Here is a 12,299-nt window from a genome sequence, read left to right on the forward strand (position 1 = left end):
CAATGTGTATCTCCACTGGTTGTCTAAATACTGAGTTACAAATATAAAAGCATCCCGATAGCAGTTATTTATTACGCATTCAGACAATTCTTCATTATTATTGTTAGTACAAGTTCGGTTATTATTCCAGCATATTTTCAATACCAAGAGACAAGTGACATTCCTGGTTGAAAGTCATTAAATCTGTTTTTTTTGGCAATAACAATAATTGTTATGAAAAATATTGCTAATTTGAACTTCTGGCATTGCACTGATTTAAGTTATTCCTCTTGGAGAAATCCACCATAATATTATTACTTCCTTCTGGCATGAAGTTAACTTTGCAGGAAACATATATTTATATTTTGGAATGCTCATTCATGTTTGATTAACTTAATAGCGTATCTATATCTCACAAGTGGCGAAAGGATGCTACATCCTACATATCCTCCAAGTTTTCGGCCTCCCCAGTACTAGAATAAGATGCTTAGGAATTGACCTGCTGCTGAATCATGTGCTCAGCCTGGTTATCTGTGTCAATGCTGGTGCCCTGTTATGGAGGCTGGGTGACTCTTCCTCTATTTGTGGGTGGTTTGAACTTGAAGGGGAGTAACTGCATTCCCTGGAAGGAGAATAGGTGTGGAGCTTTGATTTTCCTCTAGCCCCTCCCCTGGTGGCTTAATGGGCATGAGCTGCGCAGAGTCTGCTCCTTCTATCACCTGCGGATGCTGCAGTGCTCCACTTACTCACACTCTTATCCTCTCTCTTCCTCTTTCTCTGTTGAGACTTTCTCCGCAGGAGCTGCCTTCCTATTTCTCGTGACCTGTGGGGGAAAACAACCTAAAAAGCCTTCCTGTAATGTCTCTGACCAATCTCTGTGACGTAAAAGGCAAGGACAGTTGCAATCTTCTCAGCCACTGGTAGTGACCAACTGTCTCTGCTGATTCCTGTGACTATACTGCTATCGTTCAGTTGCAACTTCTTGAACTACTCTTCCACTATACTCAGGTATCAGGTACTTTTGCAAGAGACTGGAGACAGGATTTTCCTCAGCTGTACTGCTAGCTTTGGAGTGATATCAGGGCTGAGATGCACCATGGGAAGGAATGGGAGATACGTTTTTGCGGCTTAGTGCTAATTGTAACTGTCAAGCGTACTAAAAAAACAATAGAAACTGGTTAAGAAATAATGAAAATGCACTACTTTTTTTTTGCAATATCCTTTTGATCTTTCAGCTACTGCTTAGAATTGCTCCTAGCCTCTTCTTCACATCGTTAGTACAGCATGCCAGGCCTGCAGTCTTGACACTGTCCAAAACGCATAGATAAATGAATCCCTTTTTTCACCACTGCTCCTAGCCACCATCAAATTCAGAGAGTTCCATTCTCCATATATTTCTGACAAAGTTGATTTTCTTCAAATGTGTACCCCGATATCACTCCAGCACTGGCAGTTTGTTTGTTCGTTGTCACTGTAGCCTTAGAGGGGCCATTGGCATCACCTTGCTTCTCCTCTGGCTTTCTTCAAGCCTCTCTCTGTCCATGGGCAGAATTCTCTGATCGGCAAGCAGGCTGGCCAACATGTAAAATGATGCGCAGTGACGTCAGGCGGGCGCCCTGATGTCACTGCGCGTCATTTAGATTTTCAGTTTGGAGGGTGCACAGCCGACTGTTAAAGGCTTATTAAGGCCGGTTAAATAGTAATTAATTCAATTAGCTAAGCTGCCTGCCCAATCTTAAGGTTGGCGGGCAGGCAAAGAGCCCAGGCGGCCTTCCATGGATGGGATGAGGTTTCATGAAGTGTTTTAAAAGTAAATCAAAATTATAAAAATAATTCTTTCACCTGTCCCAGCTCATGTGACAGTGCCACATTAGGGGACATGTTTTAAAAGTTTTTAGTTCCCTTTATTTAAATTGACACATGTCAAACCGACCTCTCTGAGGCACCTCCGTGCCTCAGGGCGATCGCTATGCTCTTTTGCATGCATGAGCGAAAGAGCGCAGGGAACGACCCAGGGAATCCCTTCCCCTCCCCCAACCCCCCGCCTGCACAGGGAGTGCTCAGCATTTCTAGGCGAGCGTCAGGACATAAATTGGTGGCACATCTCCAATCGGGGGTGCCGATCGGGTTCGTGCCTGCCCCTGCACAGCTCCCCCAACAGGGGGGACATTCAGCCCCATGTCTCAATGTTATCCACTGTTCTGATTTTTCTTCTTCCTCTGTTTTTACCCTTGATTTGCTGCCAGGACAAGGCAGTTGGGTCTTCATTTCCAGCGTCCATGCTTGGCTATCTTTCTCTCTCTAACTGTACTTATCAACCATCTTGATTCCTGCGCTTCTACTCTTGAGCTAACACACTCATTTGTCTTTCTGTCCACCCAGTGATTCTGACTGTACACTCACATTTCAGAAACTGTTATTCTCCTCTCATCCTTTTTCTTCAGGGTCCAACTTTCACATTCATAGAGTGCAACACTTCACACTAGTGACTGTGCTAGACGTTTTTCAGCTTCATGCTGATGTTTTTGGACTTCCAGATGGTAATTAATTCACTTGCCATAGCTAATCTATTCTTTAATGCAACCTTTAGTGTGTATCATTGAGCCAAGGTACTTGCAACTGCCCATTGCCTCTATCTCTGTGCTACCAATCTTGACTTTACCGTTGCCATTTGGAGCCATAATGTTTTTTGCCTCATTTTTGGCACCATAAATCAGAGACTGAATTAACTGTAATCTGTAACTGTACACTACCTTTATCTATATCCAATCTTTGTGTGTTTGTGTGCATGAGACTGAATTTGTGACATTGCATTAATTCAGGGTAAGTCACAGAATCCCAGAATCTTTACAGTGCAGGAGGCCATTTGGCCCATCGAGTCTGCACTGGCTCTCTGAAAGGGCATCCCACCTAGTCCCACTCCCCTGCCTTATCCCTGTAACCTTGCACATTATTCCTTTTCAAGTATCAATCCAGTTGCCTTTTGAATATCTTGATCAAACCTGCCTCCATCACCCTTTCGGGACATTTGTTCCAGACTCCAGCCACATCTGTGTGAAAAAAAATTTCCCCATCACATTTATTCCTTTTGCCGATTATTTTGAATCTGTGCCCTCAAATTCTTGATTGTCTCTTGAGTGGGACAAGTTTCTCACTATTTACCCTGTCCACACCCCTCAGGATCTTGAATACCACAATCAAGTCTCCTCTCAGCCTTCTTTTCTCCAAGGAAAACAGTCCCAACCTCTCCATAGAGAGGTTTTTATCCCTGGAATCATTCTTGTGAATCTCCTCTGTACTCTCTCTAATACTTACACATCCATCCTCAAATATGGTGCCCAGAACTGAACGCAGTACTCCAGATGAGACCTAACTAGTGTCTTATACAAATTCAACATGACCTCCTTACTCTTGTACTCAATGCCCCTATTAATAAAGTTGAAAATACTATATGTTTTATTAACTGCTCTCTCAACATGCCCTGCCATCTTCAAGGACCAATGTACGTATACACCATGGTCCCTCTGTTCCTGCACCTCCTTTAGAGTCTCTCTCTTTATCTTATACTGTCTCACCACATTCTTCCTGCTAAAATGGATCACCTCACACTTCTCTGCATTGAACTTCAACTGCCACTTGTTTGCCCAATTCAACAGCATGTCTATGTCCTTTGAAGTTCAAGACTACTCTCATCACAGTTGACAATATTTCTAATCTATGTATCATCTGCAAATTTTGAAATCATGTCCTGCACACCACAGCCTAGGTCATTAATATATATCAGGAAAAGCAATGTTCCCAATGCTGACCCCCTGGGGAGCTCACTACAAACCTGTGAGTGCATGAGAATGAATAGTCTTTGTTTTAAATTCATGAAAGCTTGCTGCTGAGTTATTTCATTGGAACACACACTCCAAGAGTAAGACAAGACAGACCTCTGTCCACACAAAACATACTGATTATGGGCAGTAAGACAGCAGATACAGTTTGCTCCTGACATTTCACACAGGGGCTACTCTCTGTCTGATGACGTCAAGTAATACTTTAGGTGAATGACTGATGAGACTTGGTGTACAATGTTTTGGACAGTACTGTGAGACTGCTATCTTAAACATTGCGACCATCTCAGATATATACTTCAAGACCATTCACTTGTCCATATCTCATCAATAATCACCTCCTGCCTTTAGTGCTTTCACTGGCATCTGATCTTATCCTTCTGCCTTTCCAGTTTTGCTGTTCTTTATAGCTTACCTTATCTCATCTTTCAGTGCCTTAGATTCTAGCTCTCCTTTTAACTTCCAATCTTTGTTCATTATATTTTCTGGTTCTTCTTAAAAGTTTCCTGCAATAATTTTCCCATCTCAACCTGATCTTTTCCTGATATAACAAGTCTCTGTTTTTGTCCTCGATACCTATTCCTGGATTTACATATTTCTTTCCAGCTATGCAACTGACAGCACAGCTGAGAAAAATCCAACCTTCAATCTTGTGCAAAAGAGTCTGATACCTGAGTATCGTGGGAGAGCATTTTGTGAAGTTACAACTGAAGGATTGCAGCAGGGCCACAAATGGGCAGAGACAGTTGGTCACTACCACTGGCAGGATTTTAAGTTTCAGCTGCCTTTTATGTCACAGGGATTGATCAGAGACTTTTGGGGAATCAGTCAATTTGTTTTCCTTTGGAGGTTTGACACTTCCTTTTCTGCACAATGAAAGGATCACACACTCTAGGGTTCCATAGGCACTGATTCCATCTCCCTCCCTGGCAACTGCCTGAGGCTGAAACAGACTGTTTGCAATCTTGATGTTATATTTAATCCTGAGATTATACGACCACATTTCTGCACCATCACTAAGGTTGCATTTCCACCTCTGTAACATTGGAACAGGCCCTTAAAGTAGTCCTTAATTTGCCAATTAAGGGTCTCAATTTGCCACAGAGTGGGAAGGGTGTTTGCCACCATCCCCACCACTATTGAAATGAAGGAAGACTGCAGCTGGCAATGGGGACATGACTGTCAGATTTTGGGCACAGTGGTGATGATGGACAAAACCCTCCAAAAGAAAGGCAGAACCCTGGATATCAGGAGGGCAGAGGAGAATAATGAAGAAAAACAATGGCAGTTAAACCGTCAACACAGGACTGACCACTGAAGACAGAGATACCTAGAGATGACCAAGAACCAGTATTGCAGGAGGCTGCAACTCTTCTGGCAGATGGTCACAGACATCTGTGCCCTCGTTACTGAAGACCTCACACCTCACAGCACTAGTTGCCATGTACTGCCAGTGGCAAAGTCACTGTGGCCTTGAACTTCTTCCCTTCTGCCTCTGTCCAAGGATCAGCTGCCGACCTTAGTGGCACCTCAAAAACAGCTGTGTTCCACTAAATCTCACTGGTCACTGATGCCCTCTTTGCCAGAGCTGGGCAATACTTTCATTTGATGACAGAAACAGCCTCACATCGACAGAGGGCATTCAGTTTCACCTCATTGCTTGATTCCCCCAGCTACTCGGCATCACAAATTGCATTCACATGGTTATCAAGTCACCCAGCGACTGGCCAGTAAGATCCATCAGCAGGGAAGGCTGCAACTCCCTTAATGCTCAATTGGTCCCTGACCACAATAAGAAATTCCCCATGTGTCCGCTCGCTTTCCTGGCAGCTGCCATTTCTCCTTTCTCCCCTACTCATCCAAGCTGCCTCAAATCTTCATAGTCCAACTCCCAAGAAGCATGGAGGCACCCTGAAGGACAAGAGAAATCCCTTGATGAAATGGCTGCTTACAAGCATTGACTGGTTCTACACTTTGAGGGAAATTTCTTCTGCTGCTTTTGACTTTAGCTTTGGAGTCGTTAGACTTTTGGTATGCATAAATTATTTTAGGGGTCTTTAAATGCATATTACTAATTTTGTATTAAGTTAATTATATTAATTACTGTGTTAGATTTATGAATGAATGCTCTTGACACACAATCGGAATGTATTAGAATTTGGAGACAGATCAAAGCATCCTGCGTCATAGCTTGTCCATTAATTCCTGGCTACAAGCTCTGCATTGGAAATAGAAATGAATAAAATCTAGTGCATTATAGTTTGTGTTTTTACTTTTCTTTTTCTATAATCCTTTTCCTTCTGGGACACTAGAGATGCATCCCAATTATACATATATTTTTTAGAATTCATGGTATTTTTGTTTCTTATAGATTATTTCCTTTCTCCCCTGTAATGTTACTGTCCCCGTAGAGGCTGCTAACTTTTAAAAAGAAATTCAAACTTCTAGTTAGTAGTTGAAAAGAATGACACAAGATTTCACATTTTAAGATTTTTGCGATAACAAATGACTAAAACATTATTAACTAAATGCTATTTTTGTAGGCAACTTATTCTTTAAACTACAGAGAGAAAGGTTCCCCTTTTATATTTACCACACATTGCACTCTCCACTGAATTACGTTCTTTGTTGCAAACGGTCCACTGTTGCTCTCAGCTTCCATTAGGTTCATGTTTTGTTGAGTAGTAACATTGAATGACTGACTCCAGGTGCTTTCCTTAGTTTTCAGAGAATTTCCTAAATCCACCACCAGCAGTAAAGCCTGTCCTGATGACTCTACCACTTTGGCCATGTCAGGACAAACTTACCGGAATCCTGAAATGGCTGCAGGATATGTTTCTTCAACTAGAGACCATCTCCTTCCAACATCTGGTTGTGGTAGCTTGCCAAGCCAATCAGCCGCTCTTCTCGCTGACCACAGAGAACTGTTGTCTGTGATATTCATTGATTTGTAGGGAAGCCTGTAAACTGATCTCAAAAATGACTTTCTCTGCACTCTTCCACATGGCAACATGAAACACATTAGCCGTGTATCCAGGTAGAAATGTGGATAAGCTATCCTTGAGAGCCCAACTCTCTTTCATCTTGGAACTAAAAAGACAGTTTAAAGCACAACTGTTTGCAACCTGCCCTTCTCAATACTTTTCTGGCTCTTTTGAGACTCTCATTCTCCACTGTTAACACACAAGCTGCTGCCATTGTCTCCAATCGTAAAAACCATCTAAGTCTTCCTTTGATCTCTAACAATAAACCATCCAGGCTTACTGTCAAACAGACTTTAGAATAGAGCAGATGACCCTCTTCATTTCATCTTAAATTTAAAGACACAGTTCAAAAACATAACAATCTTATAAACGTCATAATTGTAAAACTACTAAGTAGCAATCTCCTGCTGTGAGTCAGGATAAGAAATCATCACTTTTGGCTGTCACTCTCTGCTGCTCTGTTGATGGACATTAGGAGGCATAGCAAAGTGGGGGAGGTGGTCAGCCTGCTCTGAACAGTTGTTCCAAGAGTAAGATTGGGAACCAGTTGCTTGTCTCGATCTTTCATGTCCCTTTAAATGTTATTCTGAAGTACTTCATTGGTGCTGAATCAGTAAAAATTGTGAAACTTGTACAAGCTGTGAAGGATTTGGTGGCATAGATTTAACTTCTAGGATGAGCATTTGAATTTGGCTGGATAGATTAGATTAAGGTCTTTTCAATTATAATGTCAAAACTCAGCCTGTCAGATTTATGCACTATAAAATCCAATGCAAGGCTGGGTCTCCGTCCAACTGCATGCTTCCTATGGAGCGCTTAATGTGAGAGTGCTTGTGCAGTGATTGGATGCAGAGTTGAAAGACATCCCATTTCATAGCACTATCATTCCTTCTTCTAATGAGCACAGATACACTTGTGCACAAAAATGATTTCCTGTAAAAGTAAAAGCAATTTATAACCATGTCAATGAAAGCAGTCTATTTTCTCATAAGGTATAAAGATTGTGCATTGCTGTCAACCACAAGTGCCTGAAGTGTACAAATTTATGCCAACACTGTTATATAATACAAATTAGACCTCTAGTTTCCAAACAACCATGTGTTTTAAAAACAACCTTAACAGCTATCAAGAAGCACTCAGTTCGGCAAAATGAACAAAACTCCATGACAGTTTGTAAATCCAATACTGTTTCAACCTTCAAGTTGTTTACTCATTTTCATATTAAAGATAAAAAAACTCCTTTCCTCTGGGATTTGGGTTCAGACATGCCAGAGTGTTGGTTCCAGAATACAAACCTGTTTGACCCCACTGCAGATCTCAAAGGGTTCTGGTGTTGCCCCATCAGAGCTGACTTTACCCATCATGCTGCTATGGAAAGAGGAGATCACAATTGAGCAGCTTTGCTGGGCAGCCAGTTTTCTCCAGCAGCTTAAATACAACACCTCCGCTCAAATGGTCAAATGTCTTGGTGAGATTGATGAAGGTAATATATAATTGCCCCCTTTGTTCTGTGCATTTCTGTTGCAGCTGCTGAACTGAGCAGATTATGCCAATTGTAGATCTTCTAGTTCTGAATTTGAACTGGAATTTTGGATAGATGTGTTCAGCCAGGGTCCACAGTCGGACAAAGCAACACAGGCAAATATTTTTCCCACGCTGCTTAACAGGAAGATGCCTCAGTAGTTGTTGTAATTGCTGCGGTTGCCCTTGTTTTTGTATCGGGTCACAATCATTGCCCCCTCCCTCCAGCAAAGACAGAATTTTGTGCAGATGCTGCAGGAGTGCCAGTTTCCTGTGCTTGATGAGTTCAGGTGGTGTAGCATCAGCACCTGGAGCTTTGCCCATGGCAAGCAAGACAACAGCTTTGTTAAGCTCCTCCACTGTGGGTTTAGTATCCAGTTTTGCCATGACAGACAGACTTTCTATGGTGTCTAGAGCTTCTTCGGTGACAGTGTCTTCCCTTGTGCACAACTCAAGGTAGTATTCCACCCATCTCGCCAACTGTTTACTCTAGTCGATGATGACCTCCCTGCCTTTGCTTTCGATGGAGCCATTTTCTTTGTTGATGGACCAGATGTAATTTTTAATCCCTTCATACATGCCCCTGACATTCCCTGTGTTAAAAGGCACCTGGATATTCTGGCAGTCATTGGAGCACCACATAGTGGTTGGTTGGACTTTTCTTCAAGTGACTCTGTGTGCATTCAGAGCTTTCTCGTTCGGATCTCTCTTGTAATTAATGAGAGTGAGCCTCTTGGCTTCAATGATGGGTTCCATCACAGTGATGTTAGCCTCGAACCAGTCTGTATTTTTCTGCTGTTGCTTCTCTTGACAGTGCAGTATTGTAGTTGGTGTCTCAGAGTATGTTCCATTTCGCTTTGGCACTCTGTGTGGGGATGCCGGAGACTGCCTGTTCAATTGAGTCGCGGTTGGTTTTTATCTGGTTCAGCAGTATGGCTGACATTGATACGAGGATGGCATTTCTGCTTTGAATTAAAAAACTTCGAGGGTTGCATCCTCCCCCTTGTGCACACAAGCAAGTGACCTGTATTACAGTCAGTGTTGTGGTAGCTGTATTGTTGAGAATGCTGTTCAGAGAATCACATCTGATGAAGGTTAGATCCAGCTGGTGCCAGTGCCCTGACCTTGGATGCCTCCAGGACACCTTGCGGCATGGTTTATTCTGAAAGAAGGTATTAGTTGCACTAAACTCATGGTAGCAGCAAAGTTCAAGCAGTGTCTCCCTGTTCTCACTTATCTTTCCCAGGCCAAGATGTCTGAGGCAGGAGATTATGCCTCATGGTCTGTTCCCACTCTTGTGTTGAAATCCCCCAGTAGGTAAAGACATTCTGACTGAGGGATTCTGCTGATGACAAGTGTCCATCTCCATATAGAACTGGTCTCCTGTCTCGGTAGTGGAGCACAGCGTTGGAACATAGATACTCATGAGGTTAACTGGTCCTGTTAAAGTTGAGAGGCAGATGGAGAAAACATTTTGTGAGCCATTTGTGTTGAGTTCTTTCAATGAGAGTAACAATTTCCTTACAGCAAAGCCTACACCTTACTCACGTGTTTCCTCTGAACTTTTCCCCTGCCGGATGAATGTGTAGTGTTTGTCTTTAAGTGATCCTCTCTTGGTGAGCCTGGTTTCTTATAGGGATGCTATGTCGGCGTTCAGACTATCAGGTTCCATATCGATCAGGGCTGTCTTGTGCACATGGTCAACCAGCTGCAAGTTGTCTCTCAGTTCCATGCGCATGGTCCTGATTTTCCAGCTTGCCAATTGAAGCGTTGGTATCTTCTTTATTTTTGTTTGTATGCCTTGTGTGATGGATTCTGTCCACTTGTTAAGCAGAGACTCTAAGCTTCAAGGACCCATTCAAGCAGATGGACCATGATGGGTCAGCACTTTACTGGCCAGGGCTTGCCCGACTTAGCGTGGGTGGTGGTTGACCAGTGGGGTCACATTGGTCTCTCCCACCATCGGAGACAGCCTATAGCACCCGTTTTCTACACCAATAGAGTTGTGCTTATCACTTGTAATCGCTGTCTCATCTCCCATGTGTTAACGCTCTGCATTATGTCCTCTCTGGGGCGCAAACCTGGGCAAAATTTATGGAGATGCAGGCTGCCCAAAACATCAGGGCACCCCTCTCAACCTCCCTGGTCGAGTCCAAGGGAATGCCAAACATTATGCTGACATCGGTTTGGTTGCAGGAGTTACCCGAAAGATGACATATTAAAACAGTCCACCTTTGGGCTCCACTCCAGATTTTTGTCAGGGTTTACTCCCTTAGCTTTCAACTGTCCTGAGGTACCCACAAGGCAGTAGAGTTATTCACCCGTGGCTGGGAGTTTAGTTCATGAGTGCCAGGGCATGTCCACATGCTGGTGGGCCTGCACACTACATGAAAGGGGGGGATGGGGGGGACAAACCTCCTCCCAAGTTCCTCTGAAGCTTTACCTGGGGCCATGAGGACCCAGTCTTCATGTGTCGCCACGAGGATGCATAGCTGAGGACTTGCCAATGGAGAGGCTGTGTATTGACAGGGAGAGACTTACACATTTGGCTTTCTTTTTCACATTGCTGCTGATCAGCGATGGGGGCTGAAAATGGGAAGCAAACTAGCACACAAAAGCAGAAAACATGCTAATCTTCACTGACACATTAGATGCATCACATTGACTTGTTGGACACAGATTACTTCGGCAGCACATACACTAAAATTGGAACTATACAGAGAAGATTAGCCTGGTCCCTGTACAAATTTGTGAAGCATTCCATATGTAGCAATCATGAGGAACTTAAAGAAGTTAGTAAAGAAATAGTGCTGGAGAAATTAATGGGATTAAGGGATAAAGACTTCAGTAGGCTTTAATAAATGTTTGTCAAATGACTAAAGCCTGTGGCCTGTGACCTTTTTTAAAGTAGGCCCACTTAATGAAAGTACAACATGTAAAAGTAAAGTTTTCCAGTGGAAACATTTAAAAAAAAAAATCCTGAAACAAGATTTCTCCTGTTTCTTTGCTCCTCTAATAACCAGGGATGTTAGGGCATTTAATAGGTGCCTTACTGACCCCTAATGATTCATGCATCTGAGATGAAAGAGCAGGCAAGTTAAGTTATCATTCAGCGGAGGGCTTATAGTCCATCTATGTTGTGTTGATGACCTCTTATTTATTTCCTTATTAATAGCATCATTGACAATCACTCTAAGAGTAGAGGAATTATCCTTGGATAGCATGTTTTGGCATATTCTATTTGGAATGAATGTAGTGTTATTTCATTTTGAAAAAAGAATTTTAAATATCTTTTCAACATAATTTTTTCACATTTTGACAGTTCCAACTGAACTACCCTAGCTCTCTGCTTTTGGGTTGATTGCTTTCAGCGATAACAGTGGTAGATATTTTGACAGGATCTATTTGAAATGGCACAGTACAGTTTCAGAATACATTATAGATGTATTATCTGGTTGTTCCACCCACGGTTCTATATTAACATTCCTGCTGTGATCTCCATCTTTGAATTGCTGCACCGAATAATATTTAATAAATTGAATTTACAATGAGTGAAAAGACAATTTAATTTATCTACTTAGCAAAGAGTTGGATTTAGACACCTATGAAACACGTTTGCCACAGACCCCATGGTGCAACCTCAGCACCCCACCTGCCCCAAATCGAAACAAGTGACTTGTCCATACCTTATTTCAAAGTCAGTGCTGTCACTCACCTGTTGTTACTTAAATGTCTAACCATCTTTAACTTTCTGAATTGAATTATGAGGAAAAGCTGTGTGCCTTCATGACAATTCAGAACTGGCATTATCTATTCCCTCTTTTTGTGTGATCCCATTCTGTCAATTGACACTATGGTTGAGGTGGACTTTACTTTTCCCATGTATTACTTACAAGAAGTGGATAAAACTGAAATGAAAAAGCAACCACATTTGCTTAAAACGTTCCAGAAAATATTGGGAGTAAGATTTAGAGCA

General features: G+C 42.4%; 1 pseudogene; it reads left to right on the plus strand.

Annotated features, from left to right (window-relative positions):
* The first annotated feature begins 11,003 nt into the window (after positions 1-11,003).
* LOC121281645 lies at positions 11,004-11,093 on the plus strand (annotated as a pseudogene).
* The last annotated feature ends 1,206 nt before the right edge of the window (positions 11,094-12,299 follow it).

Source organism: Carcharodon carcharias, chromosome 8, assembly GCF_017639515.1.
Source record: "Carcharodon carcharias isolate sCarCar2 chromosome 8, sCarCar2.pri, whole genome shotgun sequence".
Lineage (NCBI taxonomy): Eukaryota > Metazoa > Chordata > Chondrichthyes > Lamniformes > Lamnidae > Carcharodon > Carcharodon carcharias.